The sequence below is a fragment of the Heptranchias perlo genome, unplaced genomic scaffold (genome assembly GCF_035084215.1).
Source record: "Heptranchias perlo isolate sHepPer1 unplaced genomic scaffold, sHepPer1.hap1 HAP1_SCAFFOLD_66, whole genome shotgun sequence".
In the NCBI taxonomy this organism is placed as follows: domain Eukaryota; kingdom Metazoa; phylum Chordata; class Chondrichthyes; order Hexanchiformes; family Hexanchidae; genus Heptranchias; species Heptranchias perlo.
The window spans coordinates 2,183,544-2,210,966 of NW_027139688.1; the positions used below are offsets into that span (position 1 = coordinate 2,183,544).

The 27,423-nt window shown below is 47.4% G+C and overlaps 1 pseudogene; it reads left to right on the top strand.

The window, feature by feature from the left end:
- LOC137318158 (beta-1,3-galactosyl-O-glycosyl-glycoprotein beta-1,6-N-acetylglucosaminyltransferase 3-like) overlaps positions 1–27,423 on the top strand; it is a 97,011-nt pseudogene that overhangs the window by 64,761 nt on the left and 4,827 nt on the right.

The following is a 27,423-nucleotide window of genomic DNA, read 5'->3' on the forward strand; positions in this document are numbered from 1 at the left end:
AGCCCACAAAAACCTGGTAAGAAGAATCGAACCCCTTTGAACCAAAGAAGCCGACTCGAAATACAAACTCCAGTGGGTTAAATCCCCTGTCACACTGAGGGACAATCAGAGATTTATTGATACAGTTTCTCGGGCCCCCCTCCTTATACAGACTCCAGTGGGTTAAACCCCCTCCAACAATGAGGGACAATCAGAGATTTATTGATACAGGGTCCCGGGCCCCCTCCTTATACAGACTCTAATGGGTTAAATCCCCTCCCACACTGAGGGACAATCAGAGATTTATTGATACAGTGTCCCGGGCCCCGCTCCTTATACAGACTCCAGTGGGTTAAACCCCCTCCCACACTGAGGGACAATCAGAGATTTATTGATACAGGGTCCCGGGCCCCGCTCCTTATACATACTCCAGTCGGTAAACCCTCTCCTACACTGTGCGACAATCAGAGATTTATTGATACAGGGTCCCGGGCCCCGCTCCTTACACAGACTCGAGTGGGTTTAACCCTCTCCTACACTGTGCGACAATCTGAGCGATATTTATGGATGCGATTGGTGCCAATAATTATGCGGTGTGACGAAGTCAAGTTGCCGACCTGTATCATCGACGATGTCACAATGGTAATCATTGCAGAAACTGTTATTGACACTGTTGGGAAGCCCATTTATTTCCTGTTGAATCTTGAATTTGTTGTCTGGGTGGAGGGAATCAGTTCAGTGTTGCCTTGCGGATACAGTTGCAGGAAATATGCTGCAGGGTATCAGACCAGGACGGAGTATGACAGTTTAAACATTTCAATTGCTAAACGTTACTGATTACATGATATGAACATTTTTGGCCGATTTCTTTGTCCCTCCCCTTTAAAAGGACGCTCTCCTGGTTTAAATCCGAATGGCCGTTTAACGGTTTTCATCTCGAGCTGAGCGAGCATCATCTCCCGTTTTAACGTCAGAGGCATAGTAACAGGGTCACGAATCTCAGCCGCGGCCCTACCGTGCTGATTCCGGGGCTGAATGTTCCGCAATGGGGCACAAGGTAATTGCACAGACAGGAAGGGTCCAGGGTGGGGCTCAGTCTGGGCTGCAGTGGGACTCACTGGGTAAATGCACAGACAGGAAGGGTCCAGGGTGGGGCTCAGTCTGGGCTGCAGTGGGACTCACTGGGTAAATGCACAGACAGGAATGGCCCAGGGTGGGGCTCAGTCTGGGCTGCAGTGGGACTCACTGGGTAAATGCACAGACAGGAAGGGGCCAGGGTGAGGCTCAGTCTGGGCTGCAGTGGGACTCACTGGGTAAATGCACAGACAGGAAGGGTCCAGGGTGGGGCTCAGTCTGGGCTGCAGTGGGACTCACTGGGTAAATGCACGGACAGGAAGGGCCCAGGGTGGGGCTCAGTCTGGGCTGCAGTGGGATTCACTGGGTAAATGCACAGACAGGAAGGGGCCAGAGTGGGGGTCAGTCAGGGCTGCATTGGAAAACTGACAATTAGACTCAGTATTCCCGGAATTAGGGACAAACATTACCCACGGTTACCGCTCAGATCAGTACCCAGTGACCCTGATGGAAAGTGCACCTGTGTGTGTCCGTCTCGGGTTCACTCCTCAGTGTGGGAGGAGGTTTTACCCGCTGTATGAGGAGTGCGCTTCTGAGGTTTAAAGGGGTTGGATTCTTCATACCCGGTTTATGTAAGAAATAAAGCCACCTGATATTGGAAAAACTGGAGGGCGTTATTATCCCGAATCGGAGCATCAGGGCGACAAATGACTCCCTGCAATAATGTGGACAGAGAATGTGGCGTTGGGGATTCAGGACCGTTCGAAAGTATAAGCTCCTCACACCGATTACCTGAACTTTACTGTCCTGGAATTCTGCGATGTTCACAACAGATGGAGCTCAGCCCTGAATAAAAACAGCCAAACACATCCGTTTAAAGGGAACGTTCAAACCCTCCAGTGCTGAAGTCATTGTCCTGAAACTCTTGTTAACCTTCACATTTACCAAATACCGGAATTTAACATCCAGCAGGTGATTAAATACAGGAACAGGAGTGGGCCATTCAACCCCTCGAGCCTGCTCCCCCATTTAATTAGATCATGGCTGATCCATTTCGCTTGATCCCCTTAGCTAATAAAAATCTATCGATCTCAGTCTTGAAAATGTCAATTGACTCTGATCCCACAAGCCTTTGGGGGAGTGAATTCTACGTTTCCTCTAACCTTTGTGTGAAAAAAAGTGCTTCTAGATTTCACTCCTGAATAACCTAGCTCTAATTTAAAGATTGTGCCCCTTTGGTCCGGATTCCCCCACCAGAGGAAAGAAGCCTTTCTGTATCTAGTCTATCGAATCCTTTTATCATTTTGAACATATCAATTAATTCGCGCCGGCTGCATGCAACCCCACCATTTACCGTACTGTTCACTTAACAGTGAATTTAATGAGATCGGCTTGTTCGTTTGAATGTTTTTTTATGAATGGAAAATTCTTAGCTTAAAACAACGATAGACTGAAACAAGCAAGAAAGAGCTCCCGTCTGTGGCGGGAGAGTTCACTTGAGGATAGATATCGGAGGATGTTTGGGGCCGCGGATTCAGTCTGTGCCTCCGGCCCGAGTGAATCCTTAATCCTGGTCAAGGGGGAATAAGAGAGAAAAAGGGAAATGTCGCAATCGGTCCCTCGGAATTATCACCACAACCAACCCTCGGAATTATCTCCACAAATCTGTCCTCAAACACTTAGTCTCTTCGGACACTTTCATCCCGGGGAGGGGATATATATTACTGTCTGAAAACCCCCCTGAAAATGAGGAAAATTCAACCTTTATACCGACTAGAGCACAGGAACGATCCTTTCTGTATTTAACAATGTAACAGTTGTATCTGCTGCAAATTTACAATGATAAATGTAACTATGGAAAGTCAGTACTCATTCCTCCAGTGACTGAGGCGACGGATACACAGGGATAGTTTAGTTCGGCGGTTAACTAGTTAACGCTCTCACGTACAGAAATAGCTCAGCTGACTGACAAGAAACCGACTTTTGGGCCCTGGCTTCAAAGTGCAAACTTCAGGAAATCGATTGGAGTTTTAGCGAACAATGTCTCAGAACAATTTATTTCTAACCAGGTGTCTGTTTTACTGAACTTCCCTGGAACAAGAAGAGATAAAGTGAAATGTATAAGAAACTCTTTTCACAGTTGAAGTGGCAGCGAATTGTCAAACAGATTCGATGTGATTTCACCAGAAAGGCCGCTCCCTGTTTTCAAACAATTTCCTCCCTGAAATCCAGCCTGAGGTTTGACAGCACCTTTCACCCAGAGGGGAGCACTGAATCTCACAAAGCGAGGGTCAGATCAAATTCCCAATTTCACTCACAGGGGAGCTCTGAATCTCAAAAAGCGAGGGTCAGATCAAATTCCCAATTTTACGCAGAGGGGAGCTCTGAATCTCACAAAGCGAGGGTCAAATCAAATTCCCAATTTTACACAGAGGGGAGCTCTGAATCTCACAAAGCGAGGGTCAGATCAAATTCCCAATTTTACGCAGAGGGGAGCTCTGAATCTCACAAAGCGAGGGTCAGATCAAATTCCCAATTTTACCCAGAGGGGAGTTCTGAATCTCACAAAGCGTGCGTCAGATCAAGTTCCCAATTTCGCCCAGAGGGGAGCTCTGAATCTCACAAAGCGAGGGTCAGATCAAATTCCCAATTTCACCCACAGGGGAGTTCTGAATCTCACAAAGCGCGGGTCAGATCAAATTCCCAATTTCGCCCAGAGGGGAGTTCTGAACCTCACAAAGCGGGGATCAGATCAAATTCCCAATTTCGCCCAGAGGGGAGTTCTGAACCTCACAAAGCGGGGGTCAGATCAAATTCCAAATTTCGCCCAGATGGGAGTTCTGAACCTCACAAAGCGGGGGTCAGATCAAATTCCCAATTTCGCCCAGAGGGGAGTTCTGAACCTCACAAAGCGGGGGTCAGATCAAATTCCAAATTTGTGATTTGCTAAAATGAAACATCGAACCTGATTGTTTGTATTGAAATAACAAGGATATAAGCTGCAAAATCGACACGGAAATAGCGAGAGAGAAAATCCTTGCGGGGTAAAGGTAAGGTTAATGTAATTTCTCTGCTTATGTCCTGTGTTTTATTATTTTATTGCCCTCTTTCACCTTTCTCTCCAAAGCCCATTTCCTGCGGTCTGATATATTTTCCAGCGCCGGGGATGCGACTGTTTTTTGAGTATGAGATCAGACCGCGACTGAAGGCAGTCCATTTAACATCCGGGCTAAACGCATCTGGTCCCCTTCAATCTCCCCACAGACACTTTTTAAGAGCGGTTGCGAGACAGAAAGCAGGAAACCGGACTTTGGGGATTTATCCCATCCTGTTCCAGTTGCACCTCCTTCCCATTTTAGAATTTGCAGTTCAGACAGACAAGGATTGGATCCTGGTCCTTGTAACTCTGTACAGCACTGATGCAGCCCTGCACTATCGGAGGGTCAGTACTGAGAGCCATTTGCATTTTTGTAGAGGAAGAACTGAGAGAGGGTCAGTATCGAGGGAGTGCTCCACTAGCAGAGCGACAGTAATAAGGGAGTGTTGAAATGCCAGACGGACACGACTGATGAAGTGCTGCGCTGTCGGAATGGCAGTACTGAGGTAGTGACTACACTTCAAAAACAGGTCATTTGCTGTAAGGCTTTTGGGACATCCTGAGGTTGTGAAAGGTGCGATGCGAATGTAATTCTTTCTTTTTGTTCTCGCCCATGTTTGACGGCATGGTCTCTTGTTCTAGACTCTGTGAAACATGTCGTGGCTTTTGTGGTCCACACCATTTAGAGTCTTGAATCTTTCATGAGACCCGCCCCAGCCTTCTCCTGCCTGCTTTAAAGGAATGTTCATGGAAAGGCCTCGGTTACGAAATAGACAACAGAGAATGTGGAATCTGTACACTAACTGACAGCAGTTATGATGTGGAGATGCCGGTGATGGACTGGGGTTGGCAAATGTGAGGAATATTAGAACACCAGGATATAGTCCAACTGTTTATTTTTCAAATAAAACAGATTCCTTCCATACTCAGTAAAAAGCATCCCCCACAATCAGTACAAAATGTCCCCCCATAGTCAGCAGAAAGTGTCCCCCCATACGCAGTTCAAAGTGTCCCCCCATAGTCAGTACAAAGTGTCCCCCCATAGTCAGTACAAAGTGTCCCCCCATAGTCAGTTCAAAGTGTCCCCCCATACTCAGTACAAAGTGTCCCCCAATACTCAGTACAAAGTGTGTCCCCCATAATCAGTACAAAGTGTCCCCCAATACTCAGTACAAAGTCTCCCCCCCATAATCAGTACAAAGTGTCCCTCCACAATCAGAACAAAGTGTCCACCCCTTACTCAGTACAACGTGTCCCCCCACATACACAGTACAAGGTGTCCCGCATGCTCTGTCCAAAGTGCCCCCCCATACTCAGTACAACTTGTCCCCCGCATGCTCTGTCCAAAGTGACCCCTCAATACTCAGTTAAAGTGGCTTCTCCATAATCAGTACAAAGTGCCCCCATCGCCATACTCAGTATAATGTGCTCCTCCATATTCAGCACCAAGTCGCCCCTCCACACTCGGCACAAAGTATCCCCACATACTCGGCACAAAGTATCCCCACATACTCTGAACAAAGTGACCCCACATACTCTGTAAAAAGTGTCCCCACATACTCAGTAAAAAAGTGTCTCCCCCATACTCAGTACAAAGTGTCTCCCCCACATACTCAGTACAAAGTGTCCCCCCATACTCAGTACAAAGTGTACCCACATACTCATTACAAAGTGTCCCCCCACAATCAGTACAAAGTGTCCCCCATACTCAGTACAAAGTGTCCCCCCATAATCAGTACAACGTGTCCCCCCACAATCAGTTCAAAGTGTCCCCCCATACTCAGTGCAAAGTGTCCCCCCATAATCAGTACAAAGTGTCCCCCCAATAATCAGTAAAAAGTGTCCCCCCCATACTCAGTACAAAGTGTCCCCCCATAGTCAATTCAAAGTGTCCCCCCATAATCAGTACAAAGTGTCCCCCCACAATCAGTACAATGTGTCCCCCCAATACTCAGTACAAAGTGTCACCCCCATACTCAGTACAAAGTGCCCCCCACAATCAGTACAAAGTGTCCCACATAATCAGTACAACGTGTCCCCCCACAATCAGTTCAAAGTGTCCCCCCATACTCAGTACGAAGTGTCCCCCCCATACTCAGTGCAAAGTGTCCCCCCCATACTCAGTGCAAAGTGTCCCACCACAATCAGTACAACGTGTCCGCCCCATACTCAGTACAAAGTGTCCCCCACAATCAGTAAAAAGTATCCACCCCTTACTCAGTACAAAGTGTCCCCCCCATACTCAATACAAAGTGTTCCCCCCCCCATGCTCTGTCCAAAGTGCCCCCTTAATACTCAGTCAAAGTGCCCCCATCGCCATACTCAGTATAATGTGCTCTTCCATATTCAGCACCAAGTCGCCCCTCCATACTCGGCACAAAGTGTCCCCACATACTCGGCACAAAGTGTCCGCACATACTCAGTAAAAAGTGTACCCACATACTCAGTACAAAGTGTCCCCACATACTCAGTACAAAGTGTCCCCACATACTCAGTACAAAGTGTCCCCACATACTCAGTACAAAGTGTCCCCACATACTCAGTACAAAGTGTACCCACATACTCAGTACAAAGTGTCCCCCCATAATCAGTACAAAGTCTCCCCCCCCATACTCAGTACAAAGTGTTCCCCCATAATCAGTACAAAGTCTCCCCCCCCATACTCAGTACAAAGTCTCCCCCCCCCCATAATCAGTACAAAGTCTCCCCCACATATTCAGTACAAAGTGTCCCCACATACTAAGCACAATGTGTCCCCCCATACTCAGTACGAAGTGTCCCCCCACAATCAGTACAACGTGTCCCCCCCATTATCAGTACAAAGAGTCCCCCCATAATCAGTACAACTTGTCCCCCGCATGCTCTGTCCAAAGTGCCCCCTCAATACTCAGTTAAAGTGGCTTCTCCATAATCAGTACAAAGTGCCCCCATCGCCATACTCAGTATAATGTTCTCCTCCATATTCAGTACCAAGTCCCCCCCCATACTCAGTACAAAGTGTCCCCTCCAATACTCAGTACAAAGTGTCCCCCCCATACTCAGTACAAAGTGTGCCCCCCAATACTCATAACAAAGTGTCCCCCCATAATCAGTACAAAGTGTCCCCCAATAATCAGTACAACGTGTCCCCCCACAATCAGTACAAAGTCTCCCCCCCATTCTCAGTACAAAGTGTCCCCCCACAATCAGTACAAAGTCTCACCCCCATTCTCAGTACAAAGTGTCCCCCCCATAATCAGTACAAAGTGTCCCCGCATAATCAGTGCAAAGTGTCCCCCCACAATCAGTACAAAGTCTCCCCCCATTCTCAGCACAAAGTCTCCCCCCGATACTCAGTACAAAGTGTCCCCCCCACAATCAGTACAAAGTGTCCCCTCCATACTCAGTACAAAGTGTCCCCCCATAATCAGTACAACGTGTACCACCACAATCAGTACAACGTGTCCCCCCAATACTCAGTACAAAGTGTCCCCCCATAATCAGTACAACGTGTCCCCCCACAATCAGTACAACGTGTCCCCCCATACTCAGTACAAAGTGTCCCCCCCATACTCAGTACAAAGTGTCCCCCAACAATCAGTAAAAAAGTGTCCCCCCACAATCAGTACAACGTGTCCCCCCACAATCAGTACAACGTGTCCCCCCACACTCAGGACAAAGTGTCCCCCCATACTCAGTACAAAGTGTCCCCGCCAATACTCAGTACAAAGTGTCCCCCCATACTTAGTACAAAGTGTCCCCTCCAATATTCAGTACAAAGTGTCCCCCCCATAATCAGTACAAGTGTCCCCGCATAATCAGTACAAAGTGTCCCCCCACAATCAGTACAAAGTGTCCCCCCCATACTCAGTCCAAAGTCACCCCCCCAATACTCAGTACAAAGTGTCCCCCCCATACTCAGTACAAAGTCTCCCCCCATACTTAGTACAAAGTGTCCCCTCCAATATTCAGTACAAAGTGTCCCCCCCATAATCAGTACAAAGTGTCCCCCCACAATCAGTAAAAAGTCTCCCCCCCAGACTCAGTACAAAGTGACCCACATACTCAGTACAAAGTGTCCCCTCCAATATTCAGTACAAAGTGACCCACATTCTCAGTACAAAGTCTCCCCCCCATACTCAGTACAAAGTGTCCCCCCACAATCAGTACAAAGTCTCCCCCCAGACTCAGTACAAAGTGACCCACATACTCAGTACAAAGTGTCCCCCCACAATCAGTACAAAGTCTCCCCCCAGACTCAGTACAAAGTGACCCACATACTCAGTACAAAGTGTCCCCACATACTCAGTACAAAGTGTCCCCTCCAATATTCAGTACAAAGTGTCCCCCACATACTCAGTACAAAGTGTCCGCCCATACTCAGTTCAAAGTGTCCCCACATCGTCAGTACATAATATCCCCCCCCCCCCCCCCCGCATACTCAGTGCAAAGTGTCCTCCCTTATTCAATACAAAGTGTCCCCACATACTCAGGACAAATTCTCCCCCTAATTCTCAGTGCAAAGACTCCCCCCCCCATACTCAGTACAAAGCGACCCCCCATACTCAGTACAAAGTGTCCCCCCACAATCAGTAAAATGTCACCCCCCCATTCTCAGTACAAAGTCTCCCCCCCATACTCAGTACAAAGTGTCCCCCCACAATCAGTAAAATGTCTCCCCCCCATTCTCAGTACAAAGTGTCCCCCCATAATCAGTACAACGTGTACCACCACAATCAGTACAAAATGTCCCCCCACAATCAGTACAAAGTGTCCCACCATACTCAGTACAAAGCGTCCCCGCATGCTCTGTCCAAAGTGCACACCGCATACTCAGTGCAACTTGTCCCCCCCACAATCAGTACAAAGTCTCCCCCCATACTCAGTAGAAAGTGTCCCCCTATACTCAGTACAAGGAGTCCCCCCATACTCAGTACAAAGTGTCCCCCCCATACTCAGTACAAAGTCTCCCCCCATACTCAGTACAAAGTGTCCCCGCCATACTCAGTACAAAGTGTCCCCCCATAATCAGTACAACGTGTCCCCCCACAATCAGTACAAAGTGTCCCCCCATACTCAGTACAAAGTGTCCCCCCCATAATCAGTACAAAGTGTCCCCCCATACTCAGTACAAAGCGTCCCCGCATGCTCTGTCCAAAGTACACCCCCATACTCAGTACAACTTGTCCCCCCCATACTCAGTACAAAGAGACCCACATACTCAGTACAAAGGGTCCCCCCCCCATTCTCAGTACAAAGTGACCCACATACTCAGTACAAAGTGTCCCCTCCAATACTCAGTACAAAGTGTCCCCTCCAATATTCAGTACAAAGTGTCCCCCCCAATACTCAGTACAAAGTGTCCCTCCACAATCAGTACAAAGTGTCCCCCCACAATCAGTACAAAGTCTCCCCCCCATACTCAGTACAAAGTGCCCCCCCCCCATACTCAGTCCAAAGCGTCCACCCCATACTCAGTACAAAGTGTCCCCACATAGTAAGTACATAATAAACCCCCCCCCCCTCATACTCAGTACAAAGTGTCCTCCCTTATTCAATACAAAGTGTCCCCACATACTCAGGACAAATTCTCCCCCTAATTCTCAATACAAAGTCTCCCCCCCATACTCAGTACAAAGTGACCGCCCATACTCAGTACAAAGTGTCCCCCCCCATACTCAGTACATAATGTCCCCCCCATACTCAGTACAATGTGTTCCCCGCCCCCCATAATCAGTATAAAGGGTCCCACCACAATCAGTACAAAGTCTCCGCCCATACTCAGTACAAAGTGACCCCCCCATACTCAGTACAAAGCGTCCCCGCATGCTCTGTCCAAAGTGCACCCCCCATACTCAGTGCAACTTGTCCCCCCCACAATCAGTACAAAGTCTCCCCCCCATACTCAGTACAAAGTGTCCCCACCATACTCAGTGCAAGATGTCCCCCCCATACTCAGTAAAAAGTGTCCCCTCCAATATTCAGTACAAAGTGTCACCCCCATACTCAGTACAACGTGTACCCCCAATACTCAGTACAAAGTGTCCCCCCATAATCAGTACAACGTGTCCCCCCACAATCAGTACAAAGTGTCCCCCCCATACTCAGTACAAAGCGTCCCCGCATGCTCTGTCCAAAGTACACCCCCATACTCAGTGCAACTTGTCCCCCCCATACTCAGTACAAAGTGTCCCCTCCAATACTCAGTACAACGTGTCCCCCCAATACTCAGTACAAAGTGTCCCCCCATAATCAGTACAACGTGTCCCCCCACAATCAGTACAAAGCGTCCCCGCATGCTCTGTCCAAAGTACACCCCCCATACTCAGTACAACTTGTCCCCCCCATACTCAGTACAAAGTGACCCCCCATACTCAGTACAAAGTGACCCCCAATACTCAGTACAAAGTCTCCCCCCATACTCAGTACAAAGTGTCCCCGCCAATACTCAGTACAAAGTGACCCCCCCAATACTCAGTACAAAGTCTCCCCCTAATACTCAGTACAAAGAGACCCACATACTCAGTACAAAGGGTCCCCCCCATTCTCAGTACAAAGTGACCCACATACTCAGTACAAAGTGTCCCCCCCATTCTCAGTACAAAGTGACCCACATACTCAGTACAAAGTGTCCCCCCCATTCTCAGTACAAAGTGACCCACATACTCAGTACAAAGTGTCCCCCCCATTCTCAGTACAAAGTGACCCACATACTCAGTACAAAGTGTCCCCCCCATACTCAGTTCAAAATCTCCCCCCCATACTCAGTACAAAGTGTCCCCCCCCCATACCCAGTTCAAAATCTCCCCCCCACAATCAGTACAAAGTGCCCCCCCCATACTCAGTCCAAAGCGTCACCACATACTCAGTACAAAGTGTCCCCACTTAGTAAGTACATAATAAACCCCCCCGCCTCATACTCAGTACAAAGTGTCCTCCCTTATTCAATACAAAGTGTCCCCACATACTCAGTACTAAGTGTCCCCCCCCACACTCAGTACATAATGTCCCCCCCATACTCAGCACAATGTGTTCCCCGCCCCATAATCAGTATAAAGTGTCCCACCACAATCAGTACAAAGTCTCCGCCCATACTCAGTACAAAGTGTCCCCCCCATACTCAGTACAAAGTGTCCCCGCATGCTCTGTCCAAAGTGCACCCCCCATACTCAGTGCAACTTGTCCCCCCCACAATCAGTACAAAGTCTCCCCCCCATACTCAGTGCAAGATGTCCCGCCCATACTCAGTACAAAGTGTCCCCTCCAATACTCAGTACAAAGTGTCCCCCCCAATACTCAGTACAAAGTCTCCCCCCATACTCAGTACAAAGTGTCCCCCCACAATCAGTACAAAGTGTCCCCCCACAATCAGTAAAAGTCTCCCCCCATACTCAGTACAAAGTGTCCCCCCCATACTCAGTACAAAGTGTCCCCCCATAATCAGTACAACGTGTCCCCCCAATACTCAGTACAAAGTGTCCCCCCCATACTCAGTACAAAGCGTCCCCGCATTCTCTGTCCAAAGTACACCCCCCATACTCAGTGCAACTTGTCCCCCCCATACTCAGTACAAAGTGTCCCCCCCATACTCAGTGCAACTTGTCCCCCCCATACTCAGTACAAAGTGTCCCCCCCATACTCAGTACAAAGTGTCCACCCCATACTCAGTACAAAGTGTCCCCCCATACTCAGTACAAAGTGTCCCCTCCAATACTCAGTACAAAGTGTCCCCCCATACTCAGTACAAAGTGTCCCCCCACAATCAGTACAAAGTGTCCCCCCCCATACTCAGTACAAAGTGTCCCCCCATTCTCAGTACAAAGTGTCCCCCCATAATCAGTACAAAGTCTCCCCCCACAATCAGTACAAAGTGTCCCCCCCATACTCAGTCCAAAGTCACCCCCCATACTCAGTACAAAGTGACCCCCCCAATACTCAGAACAAAGTGTCCCCCCCATACTCAGTACAAAGTCTCCCCCCATACTCAGTACAAAGTGTCCCCCCACAATCAGTACAAAGTGCACCCCCATACTCAGTACAAAGTGTCCCCCCATACTCAGTACAAAGTGTCCCCCCCATACTCATTCCAAAGTGTCCCCCCACATTCAGTCCAAAGTGTCCCACCCATACTCAGTACAAAGTGTCCCCTACCTGGGCAGGGCCGGGACCGCTGTCCGAGGAGGAGTGTTTGCTAGTGCTGTTGGGGAGGGTTTAAACTAAAGTGGCAGGGGGTTGGGAACCTGAGCAGGGAGAGAGAGGAAAGCGTAACAGGAAGGGACAGAAGGTATGGAGTAATAGGTAAAGTGTTAAAAAAGGAAAAAGCAGGAACTAAGCGTCACAAAACAGATTTGAAAGTTCTTTATCTGAATGCACGTAGCATTCGTAATAAAATGGACGAGTTAACGGCACAAATAACTACGTATGGGTATGATCTTGTGGCCATTACAGAAACATGGCTGCAGGGTGACAACGACTGGGAATTAAATATGCCAGGGTATTTAACAATCAGGAAGGACAGGCAGGAAGGAAGGGGAGGTGGGGTGGCTATGTTAATAAAGGAAGGAATCACTGTAATACAGAGAAATGATATTGGGACAAAGCATCAAGATAATGAAACAGTTTGGGTGGAGATAAGGAATAATAAGGGAAAAAAAACATTAGTGGGCGTAGTATATAGGCCTCCTAATAGTTGCAACTCTGCTGGAAGAAGTATTAATCAGGAGATAGTCGGGGCATGTAATAAGGGAACAGCCATAATTATGGGGGATTTTAATTATCATATTAACTGGACAAATCAAATTGGGCAGAGCAGCCTTGAGGACGAGTTCATTGAGTGCATCAGGGATGGATTTCTTGAGCAGTATGTAACTGATCCTACAAGGGGGCAGGCAACCTTGGACCTGGTCCTGTGTAATGAGTCAGGATTAATTAATAATGTCCTAGTTAAGGATCCCCTTGGAACGAGCGACCACAACATGGTTGAATTCCATATCCAATTAGAGGGTGAGAAGGTTGATTCTCAAACAAGCGTACTGAGCTTGAATAAAGGAGACTATGATGGTATGAGAGCGGAATTGATTAAAGTGGACTGGGAAAATAGATTAAAGGGTAAGACGGTACATGAGCAGTGGTGTTCATTTAGGGAGTTATTTTACAACTTTCAAAATAAATATATTCCACTGAGGAAAAAAGGGTGTAAAAGAAATGACAGCCATCCGTGGCTAAGTAAAGAAATCAAGGATAGTATCCGACTAAAAACAAGGACATATAAGGTAGCCAAATTTAGTGGGAGGATAGAAGATTGGGAATTCTTCAAAAGACAGCAAAAGGTAACTAAAGGATTGATTAAGAAAGGGAAGTTAGATTATGAAAAGAAATTAGCAAAAAATATAAAAACAGATAGCAAGAGTTTCTATAGTTATATAAAAAGAAAAAGGGTGGCTAAGGCAAACATAGGTCCCTTAGAGGATGAGACCGGGAAATTAATGGTGGGAAACATGGAGATGGCAAAAATGCTGAACAAATATTTTGTTTCAGTCTTTACAGTAGAGGACACTAAGAATATCCCAACACTGGACAAACAGGGGACTCTCGGGGGGGAGGAGCTAAATACGATTAAAATCACTCAAGAGATGGTACTCAGTAAAATAATGGGACTCAAGGCGGATAAATCCCCTGGACCTGATGGCTTCCATCCTAGGGTCTTGAGGGAAGTGGCAGTAGGGATTGTGGATGCTTTGGTGATAGTTTTCCAAAATTCCCTGGACTCAGGAGAGGTCCCGGCAGATTGGAAAACTGCTAATGTAACACCGTTATTTAAAAAGGGTAGTAGGCAGAAGGCTGGAAATTATAGGCCAGTTAGCTTAACATCTGTGGTGGGTAAAATTTTGGAGTCTATTATTAAGGAGACAGTAACGGAACATTTAGATAAGCATAATTTAATAGGACAAAGTCAGCATGGCTTTATGAAGGGGAAGTCATGTCTGACAAATTTGCTTGAGTTCTTCGAGGATATAACTTATAGGGTGGATAAAGGGGAACCAGTGGACATAGTGTATTTAGACTTCCATAAGGCATTCGACAAGGTGCCACATAAAAGATTATTACTTAAGATAAAAAATCACGGGATTGGGGGTAATATTCTGGCATGGTGGAGGATTGGTTATCGAACAGGAAGCAGAGAGTTGGGATAAATGGTTCATTTTCGGACTGGCAACCAGTAACCAGTGGTGTTCCACAGGGGTCGGTGCTGGGTCCCCAACTCTTTACAATCTATATTAACGATTTGGAGGAGGGGACCGAGTGCAACATATCAAAATTTGCAGATGATACAAAGATGGGAGGGAAAGTAGAGAGTGAGGAGGACATAAAAAACCTGCAAGGGGATATAGACAGGCTGGGTGAGTGGGCGGAGATTTGGCAGATGCAATATAATATTGGAAAATGTGAGGTTATGCACTTTGGCAGGAAAAATCAGAGAGCAAGTTATTTTCTTAATGGCGAGAGACTGGAAAGTACTGCAGTACAAAGGGATCTGGGGGTCCTAGTGCAAGAAAATCAAAAAGTTGGTATGCAGGTGCAGCAGGTGATCAAGAAAGCCAACGGAATGTTGGCTTTTATTGCTAGGGGGATAGAATATAAAAACAAGGAGGTATTGCTGCAGTTATATAAGGTATTGGTGAGACCGCACCTGGAATACTGCATACAGTTTTGGTCTCCATACTTAAGAAAATACATACTTGCTCTCGAGGCAGTACAAAGAAGGTTCACTCGGTTAATCCCGGGGATGAGGGGGCGGACATATGAGGAGAGGTTGAGTAGATTGGGACTCTACTCATTGGAGTTCAGAAGAATGAGAGGCGATCTTATTGAAACATATAAGATTGTGAAGGGTCTTGATCGGGTGGATGCAGTAAGGATGTTCCCAAAGATGGGTGAAACTAGAACTAGGGGGCATAATCTTAGAATAAGGGGCTGCTCTTTCAAAACTGAGATGAGGAGAAACTTCTTCACTCAGAGGGTGGTAGGTCTGTGGAATTTGCTGCCCCAGGAAGCTGTGGAAGCTACATCATTAGATAAATTTAAAACAGAAATAGACAGTTTCCTAGAAGTAAAGGGAATTAGGGGTTATGGGGAGCGGGCAGGAAATTGGACATGAAGCTGAGTTCGGATCGGTCAATGCCCTGTGGGTGGCGGAGAGGGCCCAGGGGCTATGTGGCCGGGTCCTGCTCCGACTTCTTGTGTTCTTTAGATTTGTGGTTGGGATCAGATCAGCCATGATCTTATTGAATGGCGGAGCAGGCTCGAGGGGCCGATTGGCCTACTCCTGCTCCAATTTCTTATGTTCTTATGTTCTTATGTACTCAGTACAAAGTGTCCTCCCTTATTCAATACAGAGTGTCCCCACATACTCAGGACAAATTCTCCCCCCAATTCTCAGTACAAAGTCTCCCCCCCATACTCAGTACAAAGTGACCCCCCATACTCAGTACAAAGTCTCCCCCCCATACTCAGTACAAAGTGATCCCCCCATACTCAGTACAAAGTGTCCCCCCCCCATACTCAGTACAAAGTGTCCCCCCCACATAATCAGTACAAAGTGTCCCCACATACTCAGTACAAAGTGTCCCCCCCATACTCAGTACAAAGTGACCCCACATACTCAGTACAAAGTGTCCCCTCCAATATTCAGTACAAAGTCTCCCCCCATCCTCAGTACAAACTGTCCCCTCCAATACTCAGTACAAAGTGTCCCCCCATAATCAGTACAAAGTGTCCCCCAACAATCAGTACAAAGTGTCCCCTCCAATATTCAGTACAAAGTCTCCCCCCCCCCCATACTCAGTACAAAGTCTCCCCCCCATACTCAGTACAAAGTCTCCCCCCCATACTCAGTACAAAGTGTCCCCCCCATACTCAGTACAAAGTCTCCCCCCATACTCAGTACAAAGTGTCCCCCCCATACTCAGTACAAAGTGTCCCCCCACAATCAGTACAATATCTCCCCTCCCATACTCAGTCAAATATCTACACCCCCCACCCCATACTCAATATAAAGTGTCCACACCATACTCAGTACAAAGTGTCCCCCCCCATACGCAGTCAAATATATCCACCCCCCACCCCATACTCAATATAATGTGTCCCCCCTTACTCAGTACAAAGTGTCCCCTCCCATCATCAGTACAAAATATCCCACTGCACCACGTACTCAGTACAGAGTATGGGGGGACACTTCGTACAAAGTGTACCCCGATACCCAGTACAACATTTCCCCCACCATACAGAGCACGTAGTGTTGGGAGGACACATATTACTGATTGTGGTAGAAGGGGGACATTTAGTACAATGTGTCCCCCCGATACTCAGTACAAAGTGTCCCCCCATACTCAGTAAAACGTGTCCCCCCCATACACAGTACAAAGTGTCCCCCCACAATCAGTACAAAGTGTCCCCCCATACTCAGTACAAAGTGTCCCCCCATACTCAGTACAAAGTGTCCCCCCCCCATACTCAGTACAAAGTCTCCCCCCATACTCAGTACAAAGTCTCCCCCAATAATCAGTACAAAGTGTCCCCACTTAGTAAGTACATAATATCCCCCCCCCCCCTCATACTCAGTACAAAGTGTCCTCCCTTATTCAATACAGAGTGTCCCCACATACTCAGGACAAATTCTCCCCCCAATTCTCAGTACAAAGTGACCCCCCATACTCAGTACAAAGTGACCCCCCATACTCAGTACAAAGTGACCCCCCACAATCAGTACAAAGTCTCCCCCCCATGCTCAGTACAAAGTCTCCCCCCCATACTCAGTACAAAGTGTCCCCCCCATACTCAGTGCAAAGTCTCCCCCCCATACTCAGTACAAAGTGACCCCCCATACTCAGTACAAAGTGTCCACCCCATACTCAGTACAAAGTGACCCCCCATACTCAGTGCAAAGTCTCCCCCCCATACTCAGTACAAAGTGACCCCCCATACTCAGTACAAAGTGTCCCCCCCCCCATACTCAGTACAAAGTGTCCCCCCCACATAATCAGTAAAAAGTGTCCCACCACAATCAGTACAAAGTCTCCGCCCATACTCAGTACAAAGTCTCCCCCACATACTCAGTACAAAGTGTCCCCCCCCCCATAATCAGTAAAAAGTGTCCCACCACAATCAGTACAAAGTCTCCCCCCATACTCAGTACAAAGTGTCCCCCCCATAATCAGTACAAAGTGTCCGCCCCATTCTCAGTACAAAGTGTCCCCCCCATACTCAGCACAAAGTGTCCCCCCCATACTCAGCACAAAGTGTCCCCCCCATAATCAGTACAAAGTGTCCCCCCACAATCAGTACAAAGTCTCCCCCCCATACTCAGTACAAAGTCTCCCCCCCATACTCAGTCAAATATCTACACCCCCCCACCCCATACTCAATATAATGTGTCCACCCCATACTCAGTCAAATATTTACACCCCCCACCCCATACTCAATATAAAGTGTCCACCCCATACTCAGTACAAAGTGTCCCCCCCCATACTCAGTCAAATATTTACTCCCCCCACCCCATACTCAATATAAAGTGTCCACCCCATACTCAGTACAAAGTGTCCCCCCCCATACTCAGTCAAATATCTCCACCCCCCACCCCATACTCAATATAATGTGTCCCCCCTTACTCAGTACAAAGTGTCCCCTCCCATCATCAGCACAAAATATCCCACTGCACCACGTACTCAGTACAGAGTATGGGGGGACACTTCGTACAAAGTGTACCCCGATACCCAGTACAACATTTCCCCCACCATACAGAGCACGTAGTGTGGGGAGGACACATATTACTGATTGTGGTAGAAGGGGGACATTTAGTACAATGTGTCCCCCCGATACTCAGTACAGAGTTTGGGGAAGGGGTCTCTTTGTACTGAGTATGGGGTTAGGACTGTTGTGATTTGCTCCGGAAGCTTATAGTGGAAGAACTGGATGAGAAACGAATGAATGGAACTGTTAGACTCTCTTCAGCCAGGCTTTCTAAATGTGATGAAGGTTTAAAGGCCAGAAATACCAATCCAAAGCCCTTAAAGATGCAAATTGCTTCTAAAGAATTGGCTCAGTTTGTCAAACGACAATGTGTTGAGTCTTGTGACAAAAAGTCCAGTATTCAGCTCCCTGATTGTTCACGGAGACCCTGTGAAATGGACACAGAAAGCTCAGATTTGATGCGGTCTCTTTTCCCTGAATCATTGAATAAGCTGAATCAAAGTGCTGCTTCGCTTCATCCTTTTAAAGTAATCTTTCCACCAAACTGCTTCAAACTGCTGGGGAGATATATTCTAAACCTTCGATCTCATCTCATTCTGAACGTTTGCCAATATTTCCTAAGATTTCCAGAATCAGCAATTTAAATACAATCGTGACTCCGCCTCAATTTATTAATATTACAAGAGGAAATAACTGCCAATTTATTAACATTATAGGAATATAGGAACAGGAGTGGGCCATTCAGCCCCTCGTGCCTGCTCCGTCATTTGATAAGATCATGGCTGATCTGTGATCTAACTCCATATACCCCGCTTTGTCCAATATCCCATAATACCATTGATTGCCAAAAAGCTATCTATCTCAGATTTAAATTTAGCAATTGAGCTAGTATCAATTGCCGTTTGCGGAAGAGAGTTCCAAACTTCTACCACCCTTTGTGTGAAGAAATGTTTTCTAATCTCGCTCCTGAAAGGTCTGGCTCTAATTTGTAGACTGTGCCCCCTACTCCTAGAATCCCCAACCAGCGGAAAAATTTCTCTACGAAATGACTGCCAATTTATTAATATTATAACAGGAAATGACTGACAATTTGTCAATATTACAACAGAAAGTGACTGCCAATTTGTCAATATTACAACAGGAAATGTTTCTTCGCAGCTCATTCCTTTTATACTTGGACGACTACAACACCACCTCTCATTGGGAAGCACATTTAACGTAGTAAAACGTCCCGTGGTGCTTCACATGAGCGTTAACAGACAAAGAAGGAGACATTTGGACAGATGAACAAAAACTTGGTCAAGAGGCAAGTTTAAAGGTGGGTCTTAAAAGAGGAGAGAGAGGTGGAGAGGTGGAGAGGGTTTGGGAGGGAATTTTACAGCTTAGGGCCTAGGCAGCTGAAGGCACGACCAACAACGGTGGAGCAAATGAAATTGAGGATGCGCAAGAGGCAAGAATTGGAGGAGCACGGAGATCGCGGAGGGTTGTATCGCTGGAGGAGGTTACAGAGATACAGGGAGGGGCGAGGCCATGGAGGGAGTTGAACACGAGGAGGAGAATTTTAAAATCGAGGCGTTGCTGCTCCGGGAGTCAATGTAGGTCAGCGAGCAAAGGGGCAATGGGTGAACGGGACTTGCTGCGAGTTATAATATGGGCAGCAAGGCCTTGGTTGAGCTCCTGTCTACAGAAGCTGGAGGATGGGAGGCCAGCCAGGAAAGTAGGTGGCATCTACAGGTGTGGTTTACAGGTGTCGTGCTGTGAATTCCTTGTTGGTAAAACACTGCACGTATTTAGTTAACTATTAACAGGTATAACAGATAGCTGCGGAATTATTTTATTTTAAAGATGTAAAGTCCATGTTTGTGAAGGGACAATCTGTGTGGCAATGTTTACTGAAGGTGAGTTCATTGATTCCATTGATTTTGTTCAACAGTCAGAATGCTTAGTAATACACTTAACAGCTTCTGAGAATCGTACAGCACGGGAGGAGGCCATCGTGCCTGTACTGGCTCTGGAAAAGCTTTCGAATTAGTCCAAATTCCCTGCTCTTTCCTCTCATAGCCCTGATTTTTTTTTTCCTTTTGAATTAATTATCTAATTCCCTTTTGAAAGTTACGATTGAATCTGCTTCCACCACCCTTTCAGGCAGTGCATTCCAGATCAGAACAACTCGCTGCATAAAATATTTTCTCCTCATCGCCTCTCTGATTATTTTACCAATTACCTTAAATCTGTGACCTCTGATTACTCATCTTCCTGCCAATGGAAACAGGCTTATTTACTCCATCAAAACCCTAATTTGAACAAATCTGTTCAAACTCACTGTTAACCTTCTCTGCTCGAAGAACAATCCCAGTTTCTCCATTCTCGCCATATAAATGAAGTTCTTCATCCCTGGTACCATTCTACTAAGTCTCCTCTGCAACCTCTCCAAAGCTTCGACAACCTTCCTAAAGTGTGGTGCTCAGAATTGGACACAACATTCTAGCTGAGGCCTAACCAGCAATTTAGATAGGTTTAGCATAACTATCTTGCCTTTGTACCTTATGCCGCTAGTTGTAAAGTCAAGATCCCGTTTGCTTTTTTTAAGAGCATTCTAAAATTTCCCTGCCACCTTCAAGATTTGTATATGTGAACTGTAGGACTCTCTGCTCATGCACCCCGTTTAAAAATGTACCAAGCGTTCAAACAATGGTTTGTGACATATATTTACTCAGCTTCTCGGAGCAGGATCAGGAATTGAAAATCATAGAAAATTTACGGTCGAGAAGGAGGCCATTCGGCCCATCGTGTCCGCGCCGGCTGCGAAACGAGCTATCCAGCCTAATCCCACTTTCCCGCATTTGGTCCGTAGCCCTTCAGGTCACGGCTGTTCAGGTGCACATCCAGGTATTTTTTAAATGAGCTGAGGGTTTCTGCCTCTATCAACCTCTCAGGCAGTGAGTTCCAGACACCCACCACCCTCTGGGTGATTTTTTTCTTCATTTCCGCTCTAATCCTACTACCAATCACTTTAAATCTATGTCCCCTGGTTATTGACCCATGCGCTAAGGGTAATAGGTCCTTCCTATCCACTCTATCTAGGCCCCTCGTAATTTTGTACACCTCAGTCAAATCACCCCTCAGCTTCCTCTGTTCCAAAGAAAACAACCCCCCAGCCTATCCAATCTGTCATCATTGCTAAAATGTTCCCTCTCCTGGCAGCCCCTCCCTTTATCTTTGTCGGAACGTGTTTACCCTGAACCATTTGAATCACCCCTTTGAATGTCTCCCACTGATCTGACACTGATTTCCCTTCAAGTAGCTGTTTCCAGTTTACTTCTGATAAATCACTTCTCAGTTTAGTAAAATTGGCCTTTCCCAAATTAAAAACTTTAACTCCTGCTCTCTCTTAGTCCTTTTCCATAACGATGCTCAAACTAACTGATCACTACCACGAAAATGGTCTCCCACTGATACGCCTTCCACCTGCCCCTTTTCATATCCTAGAACTAAATCCAGGACTGCACCCCCTCTCGTTGGGCTTGAAGGTGGGATGTCAGAGCTTCCAAACAGAGAGATTTTAATCCCTTTCTTTCTATTTTAAAAAGCACAAACAGATTGAGTTCCGGAGCACGAGGCAGAAAATAAGATTCGCAGGAATCCGAGGGCGCACTCGAACCGCCCTAACACAGCACAGAGCGAGCTTTGGATCCGAGGGGACTGAGACACCGAGACATTGGTTAGGACCTGATCCTGAAGAGTGAGCATCTCATGCTTTGTTATAGCCCATCGATAGCCGCAGGGACTGTTCCCTCTGTAATAGATGGCATATCACTGGGGCTGGGATTAACCCCTCTGTAATCAATGGTCTATCACTGGGGCTGTGATTGTTCCCACTGTAACCGATGGTCTATCACTCGGGCTGGGATTATTCGATCTGTAGTCGATGGTCTGTCACTCGGGCTGGGATTATTCCCACTGTAATCGATGGTCTATCATTCGGGCTGGGATTACTCCCACTGAAATCGATAGTCTATCCCTCAGGCTGAGATTATTCCTTCTGTAATCGATGGCCTATCACTCGGGCTGGTATTAATTCCACGGTAATCGATGGTCTATCACTCGGGCTCGGATTAATTCCACTGTAATCGATGGTCTATCACTCGGGATGGTATTAATTCCAATATATTCGATGGTCTATGAGTCGGGCTATGATTAATTCCACTGTAATCGATGGTCCATCACTCAGGCTCGGATTAATTCCACTGTAATCGATGGTCTATCACTCAGGCTCGGATTAATTCCACGGTAATCGATGGTCCATCACTCGAGCTCTGATTAATTCCACTGTAATCGATGGTCTATCACTCAGGCTCGGATTAATTCCATTGTAATCGAAGGTCCATCACTCGGGCTCGGATTAATTCCACTGTAATCAATGGTCTATCACTCAGGCTCGGATTACTTCCACTGTAATCGAATGTCTATCACTCGGGCTCGGATTAATTCCGCTATAATCGAGGGTCTATCACTGGGCCTGGGATTATTCCAATTTTAATCAATTTGCTATCACGTGCTGGGATGATTTCTATTTCAATGGTTTGGCTGTCTCTCGGGTTGGGATCATTTCCCACTTTAATCGAAAGTATATCACTTGGGCTGGGATGGTTTTCACGTTAATCGATAGGCTTTCTCTCGGGTTGGAAATATTTCCCACTTTAATCGCTAGTTTGGCACTGGGAGTCGGATTATTTCCACTTCGCTCTGATGAATTTTGCTATGTGCATCAAACAAGCACGTAGTATATTGCTGCGGATGTGAGGCCTTAGTTATGAAGAGATGAATTAGAGTTGGGGGCTCTTTTCAATCGTTATGGGGAATTTGATGGAGTTTTCATTATCATTAAGATTTTTGATGAAGTTAAGACCAATTTTCTGGTCACTGTGTGTTCAGGGTTAAAATGAGGAAATAGCCACTGCTCGTCACACACGGAATTGCACAAACAGACATTCTGTTTGGTCTGGAATTACATGGAATGTACAGCAGAGAAACAGGCCATTCGGCCCAACAAGTCCATGCTAGTGTTTATGCTAGGAATGTTTGGCCGTTTGGACATTGTAAGGGATCTGAATGACAGAAATAATTTGGATTGTTCCAGCAACGATTAGCTGGATGTTATTCTGAGATGGAGAAATGTGTCGCAGGTGGTCCAAAGTGTTTGGAGCTGATTAACTTGTTCCCGGGAAGGGGATGGCTCGAGGGGGGTGGTGTTGCGGCGAGGAGCAAGCAATTCAATTCAGATACTAACATTCTGGGATTACTTCCCGAAAGCATGTGTTTTGTTAGCTGCTCTATTTTTACATTTGAGGGATACTTTTTGCATTTGATTTGCTTTGATTAATATTGAAAGGATTTTTAAAATATATTTTGGGCCAAAATTTCTTCAAGTTCCCGGTGCTGTTGTCGCCAGCAGAGAAAGGCATCGTTATAGGCTGTTACTATCGAAATTACTTGTGGTGCAGTTTTATACGGAGTGTTATCGTGGCGATTTTGACTATTTGTTACTTTGCAAATTCCCAGGAGACAGTAAAATCTGCAATTACTGGAAGAATATGTTTCCTGTTTAATAAATGTTTTTGGTAGTTTATAGTTTAAACCGTGGTCTGATAGAACGTTTAGTCTAACGGGTTCTAAATCTTAAAGCACATTGGGGCACAGGACTGGACAGGATATTGTGGGCTGATGTGTAGAAAATCTCCAATCCTGTCAGTCAGCACACTCTGAATGTAATGAACAAAACGAGAAGCTAAACAGCTTTGCAGTCAAAGCAATTAACAAAGAATGTCTCGTACCCTCTGACGTGTGTTTGGTTAGGCTCCTATCCAGCTCTCAATTCAATTTGCTGATACAATCAGTCCAACACCCATTCCGAACATCCCACCCCTCCCCTCTGTGGAAAGTACTTAAATCAAAGCATTCTGGCCGCACTCTCACCTCTGAGTCAGAAGGTCTGGGTTCAAGTCCCAGTGCAGAGACTTAATCACGAAATCCAGGATAATACTTTAGTGCGGTACTGAGGGAGTGCTACTTTATCGGACGAGCAGTACTGAGGGAGTGCTGCACAGTCAGAGGTGCAGTACGGAGGGAGTGCTGCACTGTCAGAGGGCAGAATTGAGGCATTGTTGCACCGTCGGAGGGTCAGTACTGAGGGAGAGCTGCACTGTTGGAGAGTCAGTACTGAGGCAGTGCTGCACTTTCGGCGGGGCAGTACTGAGGGACTCCTGCACTGTCAGAATGGCAATACTGAGGGAGTGCTGCACTATCGGAGGGTCAGTACCGAGGGAGTGCTGCACTGTCAGAGGGTCATTACTGAGGGAGCACTGCACTGTCGGAGGGTCAGTACTGAACGAGTACTGCACTGTCGGAAGGTCAATACTGAGGGAGCGCTTTACTGTCGGAGGATCAGAACTGAGGGAGCGCTGCACTGTAGGAGGGTCAGTGCAGAGGGAATGCCGCATGTCGGAGGGTCAGTACTGAGGAAGCGCTGCACTGTCGGAGGGGCATTTCCGTGGGAGAGCTGCACTGTCGGAGGGTCAGTAATGAGGAAAAGCTGCATTGTCGGAGAGTCACCATTAAGGGAGAGCTGCACTGTCAGAGGGGCAGTACTGAGGGATGCTGCAGTGTCGTAAAGTCAGTACTGAGGAACTGTTGTACTGTCGGAGGGTCAGTACTGAAGGAGCGCTGCACTTTCGGACTGTCAGCATTGAGGGAGTGCTGAACTGTCAGAGGCTCACTACTGAGGGAACGCTGCACTATCGGAGGGTGAGTACTGAACGAGTACTGCACTGTCGGAAGGACATTACTGAGGGAACGCTTTACTGTCAGAGGATCAGTACTGAGGGAGCGCTGAACTGTAGGAGGGTCAGTACTGAGGGAGCTCTGTAATGTCGGAGCGGCATTTCCGTGGGAGAGCTGCACTGTCGGAGGGTCAGTACTGAGGAAAAGCTGCAGTGTCGGAGGGGTAATATTAAGGGTGAGCTGCACGTTCAGAGGGGCAGTACTGAGGGATGTTGCACTGTCGTAAAGTTAGTGCTGAGGAATTGTTGTACTGTCGGAGGGTCAGTACTGAGGGAAAGCTGCGTTGTTTTTTTTTATTCGTTCATGGGATGTGGGCATCGTTGGCGAGGCCGGCATTTATTGCCCATTCCTAATTGCCCTTGAGAAGGTGGTGGTGAGCCGCCTTCTTGAACTGCTGCAGTCCGTGCGGTGACGGTTCTCCCACAGTCCTGTTAGGAAGGGAGTTCCAGGATTTTGACCCAGGAACGGCGATATATTTCCAAGTCGGGATGGTGTGTGACTTGGAGGGGAACGTGCAGGTGGTGTTGTTCCCATGTACCTGCTGTTCTTGTCCTTCTAGGTGGTAGAGGTCGCGGGTTTGGGAGGTGCTGTCGAAGAAGCCTTCGCGAGTTGCTGCAGTGCATCCTGTGGAAGGGACAGTACTGAGGTAAGGCTGCACTGTCGGAGGGTCAGTAATGAGGGGGCGCCGCACTGTCGGAGGGGCATTTCCGTGGGAGAGCAAAACTGTCGGAGGGTCAGTACTGAGGGGGCGCCGCACTGTCAGAGTGTCAGCACAGAGGGAGCGTTGCACTGTTGGAGGGTCAGTACTGAGGGAGCGCTGCACTGTCGGAGGGTCAGTACAGAGGGAGCGCTGCACTGTTGGAGGGTCAGTACTGAGAGAGGGCCGCACAGTCGGAGGGTCAGTACTGAGGGAGCGTTGAACTGTAGGAGGGTCATTTCCGTTGGGAGAGCCAAACTATCGGAGGGTCAGTACTGAGGGGGCGCCGCACTGTCAGAGGGTCAGCACAGGGGGAGCGCTGCACTGTCGGAGGGTCAGTACTGACGGAGCGCTGCACTGTTGGAGGGTCAGTACTGAGAGAGGGCCGCACAGTCGGAGGGTCAGTACTGAGGGAGCGTTGAGCTGTCGGAGGGGCATTTCCGTTGGGAGAGCAAAACTGTCGGAGAGTCAGTACTGAGCGAGCACTGCACTGTTGGAGGGTCAGTACTGAGAGAGGGCCGCACAGTTGGAGGGTCAGTACTGAGGGAGCGTTGAACTTTAGGAGGGGCATTTCCGTGGGAGAGCAAAACTGTCGGAGCGTCAGTACTGAGGGAACACTGTACTGTCGGAGGGGCATTTCCGTGGGAGAACAAAACTGTCGGAGAGTCAGTACTGAGGGAGCACTGCACTGTCAGAAGTGCAATACTGAGAGTGTGCTGAATTTACGGAGGGTAAGTACTGAGGGACATCGGCCTTGTTGAAGATAAGTACTGAGGAAGTGCTGCAGCCTCAGAGGGTCAGTATTGAGGGAGTGCTGCACTGTTGGATGGTCAGTACTGAGGGAGTGCTGCACTGTCGGATTGTCAGTACCAACGGAATGCTGCACTGTCAGAGGGTCAGTACTGAGGGAGGGCTGCACTGTCAGAGGGTCAGTACTTAGGAAATGCTGCATTGTCGGAGGGGCAGCACTGAGGGTGAGCTACACTGTCAGATGGGCAGTACTGAGGGATGCTGCACTGTGGTAAAGTCAGTACTGAGGAACTGTTGTACTGTCGAAGGGCGAGTACTGAGGGAGCGCTGTACTGTCGGAGGGTCAGTACAGAGGGGATTTTGCTCTGTCAGAGGGGCAATACTGAGGGAGTGCTGCACTGTCCAAGGTGCCGTCTTTCAGATGAGATGTTGAACCAAGTCTGGGGCATGTCTGCCCTCTCTGTGGACGTAAAATATCCCATCGGCCCCGCGCCCTTGCCAATATTTATCCCTTAACCAAAATAATCAAAACAGACTATCTGGTCATTGTCACATTGATGTATGTGGGATCTTGCTGTGCGGAAATTGGCTGCCGCATTTCCTACATTGCAACAGTTACTACACTTCAAAAGTACTTCATTGGCTGTAAGCGCTTTGTCCGTCCTGAGGTGGTGAAAGGCGCGAAAGAAATGAAGTGTTTCTTTCTTTTCCCTCCCGTGGTTGACTCGATGTTCTCTTGATCTGGACTCTGTGAAACATGTTGTTCCATTTCTCGTCCTTCCCTTTTAGGATCTTGAATCTTTTCTGCGATCCCCGGGCCTTCTGCTGCCTCCTTTAAGGAAATGTTTACGGAAAGGCCTAAGTTACGAAAAAGGCAACAGACAATATGGAATCTTTCCACTAACTGACAGCGGTTACACGAGGGAGGAACTTATTCCAAGGACCTTTGTGAAGCGAAGATCGAGTCTCTGCGACAAGAAACTGAGACTCTGAGCGCCATCGAAGCACAAAAAGCGGAGTGTGAGAGAACGAGGGAAGGTGTGAAGTCTGACTGAACACAAAGACTCACCGGAACGGTGGGACCTGTGAAACAGAGCGGACAGCTGAACACCAATGAATCTACAATTGCTGTTTGCAGCCCCGACCAGAAGATTTGAATTCATCGGTGCCTGAAAATTCGATGCCCAATTTATCCAAATCCCCGGAACAAAGTGTCTCCTTTTCAAGGTCATAATTTTCCACTTGCCCTTCTGTATAA